Source organism: Vombatus ursinus, unplaced genomic scaffold (genome assembly GCF_900497805.2).
Source record: "Vombatus ursinus unplaced genomic scaffold, bare-nosed wombat genome assembly UNPS02014832.1, whole genome shotgun sequence".
Lineage (NCBI taxonomy): Eukaryota > Metazoa > Chordata > Mammalia > Diprotodontia > Vombatidae > Vombatus > Vombatus ursinus.
Genome location: NW_020954610.1, coordinates 50,060,604 through 50,075,481, shown reverse-complemented (window position 1 = coordinate 50,075,481; position 14,878 = coordinate 50,060,604). Strand labels below are relative to the sequence as shown.

Here is a 14,878-nt window from a genome sequence, read left to right as displayed (position 1 = left end):
TAGTAGTAGTAGTAGTAGTAGTAGTAGTAGTAGTAGTAGTAGTAGTACAGGCATGGCAGGGTTGACCAGAAAAAATGTCTCGTGAGTTAAAGGAAAGGCAAAGGGCAGAATATTTTATGCATGGAATAGTTTGTTTGTGCAAAAGCTGAGAAACCTAAGAATTAAGGCCAGACTCCCCACCACCACCAACACCGCAATGAGGTTAACTAATGATGTTGTAAACAGAATAACAAGGTATTGGGATCAGACCTACAGTGGGACCTAGTATGAAAGCAATGATTGTTAAGTTCGTACTTGAGTCAGAGAACAATGGGAAGATGCTAAAGTCTTGCAATAATGAATCTCATCTATCCCCAATAGGAGCAAACAAATGTCAAAAACAGACACCTAAATGAAATAGCAATAATTTAAGTGTTTCGAGCAATAACATCATTTCTGGCTTGGGCTGATCAGGAATGGCTTCCACAAGGTGACATTTGAGCTGAGCCTAGGAAGATATCCAATTTCAAGGAAGAAACAAAGGTGGAAATATAGAGTAAAATACATCAAGAAAGAGTAGATAGACAAATTTGCCTGTATGGAAAGTTTAGCTGGGACCATGGTGGGAAATGAAGGCTGAAAACATAGGCAGGTGCTAAACTGTAGAGGGACTTAAATTTCAGACTGAAGAATGGGGACATTACCCTATAACAAATATCATTCTCTAAACACAATAGCATTACAGATTAAAAGACAGAAAGGACCTAAAAGATCATGTAACTTAGACCTGTCATTTCACAGATGAAGAAATTGAGGCCCAGAGAAATTAAGTGACTTGCCCAAGGTCATACAGGTATTTAGTGGTAGAGTTAAAAATTTGAATATAGATCATCTGGCTCCAAATCAGTGATCTTTCCACTACACAATCTGCATAGCAAGAGTCAATATAAAAACCTGTCTCCCTCTGGCATCCAGGGAAGTTTAATTAAGAAACACCAAAATGATTTCATAACCAAAATATATAAAAGTCTTACTTTAAAAGGTAATCCAGAAATGCTTCAGTGTAATGATTTTGGGCAGCAAATAAACTTAGACTACCACTTGTCCAAGAAATGTGTTCATGAGCACCAAGCTAAAAAAAATAAAGCTTAATGTAAGTTTTACTTGTTCTATAAATATTTTTCCTATACTTGAGCCTCAAGTTTCATATTTTAAAAATAAGAAGTGTTAAGAAAATGCAAAAAAATTCAAAAGTAGCAGCACCAAGCCTTGCAACTTGTGCTGGTTTAATCTAGTAACACTTGCAAAGTATTTTTGGGACATAATGTAACCTTTAGAAGAGAAAAACTGAGAATACAAAGCAGGTATTGTAGCAACAGACTGACATCAAACAGAACTGTTTTATTTTGTTTGCAACAATTCAAGATACTAACAGATACTGTGTGTGATTCCCCCCCCCTTTTTTTTGAATAAGACTAAATAAGACTATTCAGAAAAAGTGATTTGTAATCACTTAGGACAGTGGCTACACCTGTGACTTCATTGGCATAGGAAACTCCCCAAAAAGCAAATTTTACAACTTAAGTCTTAAGGCAAGGAAAGATTAAATAATTTGCCCCAGATCACACAGCCAGTATGCTTCAAAGGTGGGACTTTGAACATCAAATAGCTTTCTCTCTATGCAATATACCATGCTTTCAAAAAGATTTCAAAATGTTACAGAGGTAATGATTTTTAATCACTGATGAATTACTACATATCACCTTAAGTCAGATTTCAATTTTCTTTCTCAAAACTCTACATTATGGAAGGCTTAATTACATCTAGGACTTTCAAAATATACAACTATCCATATCCAAAGAACTGTGGAGTTTGAATGCAGATCAAAGCATGCTATTTGCTATTTTTTTTCTTCTGTTGAATTTTGTTTCCTCTTTCTGGTGGTTTCTCCTACTGGTTTTAATTCTTACTTACAACATCACTAATATGAAAATATGTTTAATAGGAATTATATGCATAGCCTATATCAGATTGTGCGCCATCTTGGGGAGGGTGGTGGGGAGGAAGGGGGAGAAAAATTTTAAACTCAAAAGCATATGGAAGGGATTGCTGATAAATCAAAATAAATTAATTTTAAAAATAATAAAAAATAAAATAAAATCACCTACTGAAACATTACAATTACTATTAAAAAAAATACAACTAAAAAAATTATTTATCCATATAGGAAACAAAGAGCACTAAAATTTTCCATCTATCTTGTACTGACAACCAAATTCATTTTGTAGTCTTTTTTTGTTTATCTCAAAAGGTACTATGAGAATAAATGTGAGTCACTTTTCAGAACTCTGAACTAAGCTTATAGCAATCAATATGAGTAAAGTAAAATATGAGTAAATGTGACCACTCATTTCCTGGCTTGTTTGATTTTTCTAGACTAAAACATATTAAAACTATTTTCCTTCTAGAGAGACTTCAAAAATAACTGAACAAATTTAGAAAGATAAATGATAGCCTATTCTTTTTTCATACAGAAAAAAAAATCCACCTGTATAAAATTCACCCAATTTGACCTTTTCAGATTAAAACATTTACCACCCTGCATTAAAAACTCCATCATTAAGATCATAGTTAGAACTACAGAGATAGATAGATACCTCATTTTACCAATGAGAAAAATGAGGCCCTGAGAAGTTATGACTTGCCCAAGGTCATACAACCACTGAATGGTAGAGGCATGGATTTAAATCCAGATTTATTAACTACAACTCCACTGCCCTTTCCACTAAATCCTTGATGTAGACACAGACCATTCTTAGAAAGGTTTTATAGAGATGACATTCTGATGATTACATCAAATACCAGAATACTTGAATACTTTCTCAGTGAAATCCAAAACCATTCAAAAGAAATTGTCCTAACAATCCACACACGAAAAAAAAATTGAACTGGACGACTTGTTATTGTCTTATTTTTGCCATTTGAAATGTCTTTTAAAATGTTTTGGTTCATAAAACATACCAAAATGGAAAGTCAAGTTCAAGTCTAGTCTTACACATTGAGGAATAATATTTTTATTTTTAAAATTTCACAGTATATTTTAACCTATTTTTGGGCTTAACATCCATTTTCCCTGTTTTCTGACAAAGAAATAGAAATGCATAAGTGGAAGGAAGGGGGGGGTGTGGATATCACATCCAGATCATCTACAAATTGAATGTCTTTAGCTAGAGAAGGGACTTACAACACCTGAAAGTGAGAAAACAATCCTAACCACTGATCTGACTATTCAGGAAGCTAGTCTCATCATTAATCATAGCAGGCCTTGTCATTTAATAATAAGTTAAATGTACATCTCTTTATAAGTATTGTTATATGTGTTTATGTGTTCCCCATGACAAACCAAACAGGAATTTGATGAATAAGGAAACTGAAGCTTAGAAAGGTTAAGTAATTTGTCCAGTGTCACAAAGTTAGTAAGTGACAAAAGTCTCTTTAGAACCCATCTTCAATTCCACATCTAGTAATTTCACCATGTGTAACAACTTCAACATTCCTCTTGAATGGTCTTTCCAAAATATGGGACTAATTATCTATAACTGACTGCAGGTCAGGAAAACTTTAGACTTCACAATACATAAAATGTAAAAAAAAAAAAAAATCTAGTATGTGATCACCCAAACCTCAAGTACGTAAGGGCAGTAGCCACTAGCCCTAGAAAAGTGCATCCTAAATGAAAAGCCAGAAAGTTGCCACAAAATAACTAGCAAACAAATTCCAACGAGACAGTGCATCTTTTAGAAACCAACAGCATTAGTCAAGTAGGATCACAGCTAATGGAAAATAAAAAAAATTAGACGGACAAGTCCTAAAATTCTTAAATTTAACAAACATGATTATCACAATTTAGGGAAAATCAGAGTAAAGGCTTCAAAATCTAGGGGAATGTCACTTTGTCCAGACAGCACCTCAACCTTTATGGGCTATCTAGTTTTCAAGCCCCTAATCCTTTACTTTTTCCTTCCTACCTCTCCCCCTGTGAATGTGCAGCTCTAAATACTTTTCAATGTTTAATATAATGATATAATGAAAACAGAAACTAAATGTGGGGTCAGAGGAAATGCGTTCAAATCACATCTCAGTGACTTACTACTTGTGTGACACAAGGCAAACACCTTTACCTCTCTAGACCTCAGTTTCTTCCTATGTAAAAGGAGGGGCCTGAGATAAATGGTGACTCCCCAAAGCCCCTTCCAGCTAGAAAGTGCATAATCCTGTGACATTTGGTCTGTTGCAAATGACTTTTCAATCAAAACTGAAGAGGGAAGAAAGGAAAGGGGAAGTGTGCGGTGTATCTCTCCAAATAGGACAATAGGTTCTCTTGGCAAGAGGAAGCTGGGGTAAGCTCTCACTCCCAACATGCAAAGATAGTTACTAAGTCCTGCTGAACCTTCCAGACAATTATTTCTCTCATCTATCTTGTTCCTTTCCACTTTCATGCAATCACTCCTATATGATTCCACCGAACCTCCACCTCTTGGAATCCCTTGGTTTTGTGCATATACTATACAGGAGAAGCACACACATATACATATACATATACATACATACACATATATTTATGTGTATTTGTGCATATTATATATGTGTATATGATGCCCCTCCTAGTACTAGCGCTCTCCCACCCCAAATTACCTTCAATTTGTTTTGTGTGCATTTGGTACACTTACTAATGTACATGTTGTGCTTCTCCTACCTCCACAGAACTTTAACTTTGAGAGCCAATTTTCATTTCTGTCACAGTCCCCCAGCACCAGGCACAAAGCCGGCGATTAATAAACCGTGGTTAATTACTTCTCAACCGATCTCACGGTAATTGCCCCCTACCCAGTCCCCCTCACTCCAACCCCTTTTCTTTGCAACATCCTCCATAGCAGGTAGGAAACCCTCCTCATTCACTGCTCACAAGTCCCCTCTCCCTTTCTTCAAGATGCAGCTGTACTACTTCCTCCTCCTCGAGGCCCTCCAGGTCCCGCTAAAAAAAGGGACCTCCAACTTGTTTATCCGGTGTCTACTGTGTTTACACACCGCGGTCCTCGTGTTGCCCCTCCCCCCGCCTCTGGGCTCCCGCAGGGCACGGGCCGGGCTTTCCGCCTTTCTTTCTATCCCTAATCAGTCAGCACAGTGCCTGGCACATAGTGGGCGCTGGGCAAATGCTGCTTAACTTGACTTAAACTTTATTTCTTGTTCCTCCCAATCTCTCACAGCCCCCTCTCCTTTACACCCTGCCGGTCACACTTTTTCCCGGGAGACACACAGAAGTGGGCACAAGTCACCCCCCTACACACACTCTCAGACACACACACAATGAAATCGAAAGCTGCTTAGGGAGCAGGGCCCGAGGCGTCTGCCTCTTTGTAATCCCCCACCCCACCCCGCGCCAGGCCCACAGCAGGCATTTAACAAATATGAAAGGAAGCCTCGGGTCGCCGGCTCCGCGATCCCACCTCCTACGGCGCTCGCGCGCCCACCTCAGCTCCATACTGGGGCTGGGGGGAGGGGCTGCGAGGGGGAGGGGGCGGCGGGTAACGGCTCCCTGCGGGCGCGCGCCGGCGGGAGGGGGGAGGAGCCGGGGGGGGGGACTGGAATCGCAGCCCAGGGGAGGACTGGAGACGTCGGCCCCAGCCTAAAAGGTGTGGTGGGGGGCAGGTGCCGGTAGAGAGAGGAGTCTCTGTGAAGGGGTCTAGGCCGCCCCCGCCCCCTCCGCTTCCCCCTAACCCTAAGAGCCGCAGCCGGGGTGTGGTACCTGCTGCTTTCGAGCGGGCCGGTCCAGGGATGGAGCCGGAGACCGAGACGGTGAAAGATCAGGCGTAGCGCTGCAGGACGCCTAGGTGTCTTCTCTCGCGGCTCCCACCCCAACGGCGGCGGCGGCGGCGGCTGCGGCGACTACGACTCCTCTCCTTTGGCTTCCCTGCCAAGACGCCCTCTGGCGGCAGGAGGCCTCTTCCCGCCAACCGAGACGCCACCTCATTGGCTGGAGGGACGACTACGGGAACCGAGGGAACTACTGGGCCCCGGAGAGGCGCCGCCGCCATGTTGTGGTCTCTGGCCCCACGTACGCGGGCGCGCGGCGGCCTGGCCCACACGGGCCGGGCCCGTAGGGAAAGCCGGGCCCTTCCCCACCTCCCTTCCCCCATCTCCAGCCACCTCCACCGGCGCTGGGGGAAGGCGGGGACGCAGGGAAGGGAGAAGGGAGAAGACGCGTAGACACAAGTAACCTGTAACACAAAATAAGAGCCGGATGAGGGGTTAAGAGACGAGCAAACCGCCGCTGCCTGAGGTCCAGGGCGGGTAGAGGGAAACGGGTTAAGATTGCAAGTCAGGAGAGACCTGAGTGCAAATTCGGCATCTACACGTACTACCTATGTAAGCCTCCGTTTTTTCAGTTGTAACAACAGCCGTTCATTCATCCTGCCTGGCACGTAGCGGAAGCAAAATATTTGTCACTCGATTGATTGAACGAACATCTACTAAACATCTACATCTGCGGGTCCGAGGCCAGCTGGTAGGCCCTGGGAATACAAAGACAAAAGTGTATGCCCTAAAGGAATTTTTGCTTTGTTCTGGAGGGAAACAAGGACACAGATAGGAAATATAAGTATACAAAGTAATTCCTAGTCTGTAGGAGGTGGCACCTGACCCGAATTTGCTAGGGGGTAGAATACCAAGAGGCAAGAAATACCACAGGCAAGAATGAGGACGGGAATGTAGGCATGGAGGATGGCCTGTGCAAAAGGAGGTTGTGTTTTCAAGTTCCAGCGAGTTAGTTTAACTAGGTTAGTTTGGCTGGAAAGTAGAGGGAATGAGAGGGTATAATATCAAATAAGTGTGGGAAAAGTGCAAGGAAGCCAGATTTCACAGGGCGTTAAATGATAGGCTAAGGAGTTTATATTTTGTCTTAGAGGAAATAGGGGGCCACCGAAGAGTTTTGAATAGAAGAGCAGCACAGACTTTGGAACGTATCAGGGAGCGGTGGGGGAGGGGCACTTAGGCAATTTAATAGACGGGACAGGAGGTTAAACAGGGTGTGGACTGTTATGGTGGCTCTGTAAATGTAGAGGAGTAACCAATATGAAAAATGTAAAACAGACGTGAGGACACCTTAAAGTGAAACTGTGCCGCTCAAATGATTATTACAAATGCGGAGTACTTTGCACACCTTAAAGGACCATATAAAGGTAGACACTTCAGAGATAAGAGAATATAATACCTCAGGCATTATATATCTATCTAGCCCAACCCTGAACCTACTTAATATACCATTCTACCCATTCACCAGATAACCAGAACCTAAGGAGCATGGACATCCTTCCTTTTGCCATACCATCATGACCATTTTCCTTTCCACCTCTCGATTTTACTATAGTAACAGTAGTGAAATCAATGCTACCGTTGCTATTAGAAAGGGTGAGACAATCTACTGCCCTTCGACTCATAATCCCAGTGCTGCCCTTGATTAAAAAAAAAAAATCTCTGCGTTCCAATCCCCCATATGTGTATCCCCACTATTAGACTGTAAGCTCGTAGAGGAAGGGGACTATCTCAGTTTTGTATTTGTATCCCCAGTATTTAGCACAACGCTTATTCATAAGGACCAGGATGACTAAAAAGTAAAGCTGGGGATGTACAGTTTCCAAAATCGTTACTGGGCATATTCCTGTATGACAGAAGGTATATGTTGGTGTGTGTATGTGTGTGTGTGTGTGTGTATTTGGGCAGGGTTGTGTGTATCAAAATATTATTGCCCTATATGAAACTATGAAAATGTGAAATCCTGAGAAACTTGTATGAACTGATGGGGGGAGGGGTGAAGAAAGCAAAACCGAAATGAAATGTACATAATAACCATAATATACAGAGGGAAAAACTGAAAGTCTTATGAATCAGAATAATGGAATAGTCAGTTTTGACTCCAGGGCACTGATGATGAACTACATCCCTCCTCTCAGTAGAGTGGTAAAAGACTACAGATGCTGAATGAAGCATAGGCTATCAGACATGATCAATTTTTCAGTTTATTTTGCTTCTAAGGGAAGGTTCAACTGAAGGGATTTTCAGAACATGACAGCAATTTTTTTCTAATGGAAAGGTATTTATTTGTCTACAAGGTCAAATGTTTAGAGCTGGAAGATACTTAGTCTAACCCCTTCATTTTAAAATCTGTTCTTTTCAATTAAGCATTTTCTCTCTCATTCCACCAGCCCCCAAATAAAACAACAAAAAATTAGATCCCTAATAACAAATATTCATAGTCAATTGAAGCAAATTTCCTCATTGTCCTGGTCCAAAAATGTATGCCTCATTCTGCATTTTGGGTTTATTACCTCTCTCATCAAGAGGTAGCTAGATTCATCTTCAGATCTCTGGAATAGTGAACTTTCTTTTACAGATGAGGAAATTGAGAACAATAGAATTTAAGTAACTTGCCCAAGATCACACAGGTAGTTCTTTGTATATTGAAATGTTTGTTGATGATGGTTAAGCTCATAAAAAAATTAAAAAGTACAGTAATAGTAGATTGTGGAAAAACTTGAAAATTTGGACAAGGCATTTAAATTTTATTCAGTAGGCAATAGGAAGTGAATAAAATATTTTGAACACAAAATTAGTCTAGCTATTGTATCAGAAATAGGTTGAAGACTGGAAGGCTTAGGCTATTACAATAGTTGAGGCAGGGCAGGTACTCAGGTGGTGACAGTAGGAATAAAGAGAAAAAAAACAGGTACAAGAAATAGGGTACTGATATAAACAAAAAAAAAAATGTGATACTGATTAGAAAGAGATATAGGAGAAAGAGAAGGGCCAAAAATATTATAGGAAACTAAATGGTCCCTCTGTTGAAAAGGAACAAATTTGGGGGTAAAGGAAATAAGCAGTTCAGATTTGAAATGTTTTGTGTGTGATGTCAGAAATCCAGATGAAGATGTTCTCTTAATCTTTGGAAATGTGGGTGTAGAACTTGAAAGAGAAGTTGGAGCTTTAAATATAGATTGGGAATTATCTATGCAAAGATACTAGTTGAAAATGTGGGAGTAAATGAGATTGACAAAGCAGAGAATGTAGATCTAGAAATAAGCTGAAAACAGAACTTTAGGGAACATCCATCTACCTTAAGAGATTGGGAAGAAAAAGAGGCAACAGCAAAAGAAAGCAAGCAAAAACCATTAGAGAAATAGAAGAACCAGAGAAGTATGACATCTCAAAATTTAAGGGAAACATTGATACGAAATGGAAATGAGAGGATTAAATGGAAGAAGACTTCTCACACACCCTACAAAAATGAAAAATATAAAAATAGACCAAAAAGAAGAGAAATCTTTTTAAAAAACACAAGCAAATAAAAATCAACCGAAGTTTTTAAATAAGTAAAACCAAATGCCAGTACAATTTTTTTAAATGCTATAGAGCAACTGAATCAATTGAAGTACTAAATGAAAAAACTAACCATGTAAGACATCCAAAAGAGACCTCTTCAAATGGACAAATGACATACTCAAAGAAATACCAATTAACACTGGTTCAAAAAAATGGACAGTAAAAGCTTGAAGAAAGTTTTTAAAAATCACAAGAAGATTGGCTAACATGACAAAACAGGAAAATTATAAATACTGAAGAGGATGTGGGAAAAATTGGAACACTAATACATTGTTGATGGAGTTGTGAAATGATTGAACCATTCTGAAGAGAGATTTGAAACTGTGCCCAAAAGGCTATAAAAATGTGCATGCTCTTTTACCCATCAATACCAATTCTAGAGCTGTATCCCAAAGATATCATAAAAATGGGGAAAGGACCCACATGTACAAAAATATAGCAGTTCTTTTTGTGGTGGCCATGAATTGGAAATTGAGGGGATGCCCATCAATTGGGAATGGCTGAACAAGTAGTGGTATATGAATGTAATGGAATATTATTGTGCCATAAGAAATGATGAGCAGGCAGACTTTAGGAAAACCTGGAAACACTTATTATATGAACTGATGCTGAGTGAAATGAACAGAACCAGGAGAATGTTGTACACAGTAACAGCTACATTATGTGACTACTGGCTTTGATGGACTTAGCTCTTCTCAGCAACAGAAGGATCTAAGACAACTCCAAAAGACTCATGATGGAAAATGCTATCCACATCCAGAGAAAGAACTATGGAGTCTGAATGCAGATCGAAGCTTGCTATTTGCTCTTTTTTTTTTCTTCTGTTTTGTTTTGTTTCTTCTTTCTTGTGGTTCCTCCCATTTGTTCTAATTCTTCTTTACAACATGACTATTGTGAAAATATGTTTAATAAGAATGTATATGTAGAGTCTATATCAGATTATACACCATCTTGGGGAGGGGGAGGGGGAGAAAATTTAAAACTCAAAAGTTTATGGAAGTGAATGTTGAAAATTAGGGTTCAAATTTAAAAAAAAAAGCCTTAGCATCTAAAAAAAAATCACAAGAGGAAGTTAAAATATTTTAAAAGGATTGGGAAGAAATAATGAAAAATTGCTGAGGTGGAGAATAGAGAATACAGTAGAAAAATTCAAAAAATGCTCCAGAGGCAACTAGCAGCAGATTTAGTGCAGTGGAAATTAGAACTGCACACAATACTGAACAGTTGGAAATATAATTTCAGAGAAAGACAATAATTATCCAAACTATGGAAACCATACAGATCCAAGGGATAGAACTGGAGAATAGCTTACAATATAGCAATCTATATACTTACAGCTGAGATCCTATAGGAAGATCATAGATGGAAACACTAAAGGTAGAAGCCTCCAATATACAATTTCACCATTTTTGAAATTTAAAAATTGGTTCTCATAGAATAGGAAAAGGAAGGGTATGGTGCAGGCATAAAGAAAAACTGACTGATTTTGTGTCAGGAGTACTGGATCTGAAGTCAAAGAATCAAATCCCAACTCTGCTGCTTACTACCTATGTGACCTTAGGGAGCAAGTACCTTCCTTCACCTCTCTAGTCCTTAGTTTCCTCATCTGTACAAAGAGAGGACTGGGTAATCTCTAGGGCTATAAATCTGTACTCTAGAAAATTTAGTGGGAGGAAAAAGAATTTGAATATTATGATTCTGGAAATTGTCAAAAGTTTCCAAAAATTGGAGGAAAAATTAGAAAAATGCAAATAAGAATAATTCCCTAGCACCTTAACAAGGCGAAAACTAAGATTCAATGTGCCCAGATGTATCATAGTTAAATTCCAACATTGAGGGGAAAAAACTAAGCTAAAAAAAAAAAGCTAAATAGAAATATTTATTTGTTGTTAAGTCATTCCAGTGGTGTCCGACTCTTTGTGACCCAATTTGGGGTTTTATTGGCAAAGATACTACAGTGGTTTACCATTTCCTTCTCCAGCTTATTTTACAGATGAGGAAACTGAGGTAAATGGGGTTAAGTGACTTGCACAAGGTTACACAGCTAGTAAGTATCTTAGGCCTGATCTGAATTCAGAAAGATTTGAATTCAGAAAGATTCATCTTCGTGACTCCAGGCCAGCACTCTATCCACAGTGCCACTTAGCTGCCCATCATTTACTAAGGAATAATAATTATTATCACCTTGGACTTTTCAAGAGGACAAGGGAAAATTCAAAGTGAGAAAAAGACATCTGAAAAACACTTAAAAACTTGCAAAGAGATAAATCCATTTCAAGGAAATCTTGGAATAATAAACAAGCCTCCCAGCAAAAATTAATTATTTAAAACTTATCAAATTAGACAAAACCAGTTGCTAACAAACCTCAGAGCACTGGTTTTGCTAAATCACTGTTTAAGTAATATATACAGGAACTTTGCTTTTGTTGTTATTCAGTCATTTTTCAGTTGTATCTGACTAATGAACTCATTTGGGGTTTTCTTAGCAAAGATACTAGAGTGGTTTGCCATTTCCTTCTCCAGCTCATTTTACATATGAGGAACTGAGGCAAACAGGGTTAAGTGACTTGCCCAAAGTCATACAGCTAATGTTTGAGTTCACATTTGAACTCAAGTCTTCCTGCCTCCAGTCCAGATGCTGTATCCACTGTGCCACCTAGCTGCCCCCTGGAACTTTGCTTAAACTTGCATTAATAATAAACATAACAAGAAAATATGGGTTCCCTTTGAAGAAAAAAATCTATTGTAACATTCAATCTAAGTGGACTAAACTCTCCAATAAAAAAATAAAGTGAATACAAAAGTAGAAACCAATATGTTCTTTTCCAACTAGAAATCCTGAAATATCTAAATAGGTCCAAAATGAAAAAGATGAAAAAATTTACCATGCAACTCCCAAACTGAAAAGAGCAACACCAATGACATAAGACAAAATTGAATTCAAAGTAAAAAAAAACCAAAACAAAAAAAAACTCAACCCACCAAAATTATTTAAAAGGAAATACTATGCTAAAAGAAACCAAAAGAGGAAAGTAATATTCAATGTAAAGTTTGTGTATATGTGGGTGCACAATATATGGGTGAATATACTAAATTAGAGAAATACATTAATGGCACAATGGATAGAATGCTGGGCCTGGAGTCAAGAAGACTAAAGTTCAATCTGGCCTCATATACTTACTAGCTGTGTAACCCTGGGCAAGCCACTTAACCTCTATGTGCCTCAATTTCTTCAACTGTACATAAACTACTGGGAGCAAGAATCCCTGAGAAGAAGTGGAATAGCCCTCATAGTCAGAAGGGTGAGAGTAATACTGGGGTGTGATCTCAGAAATGACAATGATATCTGTTTGAATCCAAGACAAAGCATTTAACCTTACAGTAATACAAGTCTGTGCTCCAAATACTGATGCCAAAGAGGCCAAAGTTGCTCAATTCTATGATGACATATAACATCTTCTAGAAATAACACCAAAAAAATTCATCATTGGAGACTGGAATGTTAAAGTAGCAAATCAAAAGGTAGTTGGAACAACAGGCAAGCTTGGCCTTGGAGTACAAAATAAAGCAAGGCAAAGACTAATAGAGTTTTGTCAAGATAACAAGCAAACATTCTTTTTCAACAACCCAAAAAGTGAGTCTACACATGGACATCATCAGATGGTCAATATCAAAATCGGATTGATTGTACACTTTGCAACCAAGGGTGGAAAAGTTCTAAACAAGACCTGGAGTTGACTGTGACTCAAATAATGAGTTTCTTATTGAAAAATTGAGACTTAAATTGAAGAATGTAGGGAAAACCATGAGATTGTATAGGTATGACCTAAATAACATCTTTTATGAATATGAAGTGGAAATGATAAACAAATTTAAAGGATTAGATCTGGTAGATAGAGTGCCTGAAGAACTATGGACAAAAGTTCAGAAGACAAAACCACTGGAAAACAATGTAAGATAGTATTATAATCATCTTCTTAAAAGTGAACTATTAGAACATTAGGGGCAGCAAGATGGCACAGTGAATAGAGTGCTGGGCCTGGCATCAGGAAGACAGTTCAAATCCAGCCTCAGACACTAGCTGTGTGACCCTGGGAAAGTCACTTAACCCTATTTGTCTCAGTTTCCTCATCTGTAAAATGAACCAGAGAAGGAAACGGCAAACCATTCCAGTTATGTTTGCCAAGAAAACCCAAATGGGGTCACAAAGAGTCAGACATGACTGAAATGACTGAACAATAATGACATGAGGATGAGAGACTTGAAAGTCCTAAAGGTGACCTAACTACTGCTGTCACTGTCACTGCCACTGACTTGTCAGACTTAACCATTCATCATTTTCAGATAGGTGAGGGATCCCCTTTTCCAGCAAGAATATTTACTGATTGCAACGATCTCCAAAAGTCTGATGGAAAATGCTATCCATATCCAGAGAAAGAACTATGGAGTTTGAATGCAGATCGAAGTATACTATTTGCTCTTTTTTTCCTTCTGTTGTGTTTTGTTTCCTCTTTCTTGTGGTTCCTCCCATTGGTTCTAATTCTTCCTTACAACATGACTAATGTGAAAATATGTTTAAAAGGAATGTATATGTAAAGCCTACATCAGATTGCAGAGGGTGGTGGGGTGGGAGGGGGAGAAAATTTTAAAACAAAAGCATATGGAAATGATTGTTGAAAACTAAAAATAAATTAATAAAAAAATAAAAAGAACTTTTTAAAATTTCTTATTACTGAAAGTAATAAGCAACTGACAAAATCCCCTTAGCATTAATGGGAAAAAATCAATTTACTATCTAAAGCTGAAACTAAGCTTTTAAGATCCCTATTATAGTCCCATATGTCTTGATCCAGTGATCAATGGGAAGACTTGTTTTGGATCCTTTACCAAAGTGATTCTATTAATCTTTTGTATAACAGAGACATGTATTATTGTTATTGTTAAGTCAGATCCTAACAAAGGGTACCAAAATTACCAAAAAAGGCCTACCATAGCTACAGACCACTATAGACCTATTAGGCATTGCTTTTAAATAGTTCCTGCTAGTAGCTATTTCAGAAACATAAAACAAACCCTAATATGTTCCTATAAAGTAGTTGATTTAGTCTTTATTGAATTCTATAAGTTAACAATTCCCATTGGTTTTTCTAAATTAATTTTTTAGTAAAAATTGATTTTCTCTGCCTCTTCCTCTTATAACAAATATGCATAGCCAAGAAAAACAAATTCCTCCATTAGCCATGTCCAAATATGTGTCTCCATTCCATGGGTATAACAGTTAGAATGAACTTCAAGGTACAGATGAGCAGACACTTCCCCAGAGAAGAGAGCCTGAAGAACAGAGGAGCCCTAGGGATGGGCTATAAAAGTTAAACCCCAGAGGAAGAGAAGGAGCTGCACAGCCAATAAAAGTAAGAGCAACCTCTGCCTTTGGGAGGAAGCAAGTCTTAAAGAACAACCCTTG

At 38.6% G+C, this 14,878-nt stretch overlaps 1 protein-coding gene across 3 annotated transcripts in view; it reads right to left on the bottom strand.

Moving 5' to 3' along the window:
• ZC3H7A (zinc finger CCCH-type containing 7A) overlaps positions 1-5,926 on the bottom strand; it is a 53,902-nt gene extending 47,976 nt beyond the window's left edge. For 2 of the 3 annotated variants that reach the window (XM_027839322.1, XM_027839324.1), the window contains exon 1: positions 5,786-5,926. The gene's annotated coding sequence lies outside the window, so the exon portion shown is untranslated. Of the gene's footprint in view, positions 1-1,013; positions 1,112-5,785 lie in introns of all 3 variants that reach the window. The other variant, XM_027839323.1, reaches the window with a different exon arrangement.
• Positions 5,927-14,878: the final 8,952 nt, after the last annotated feature.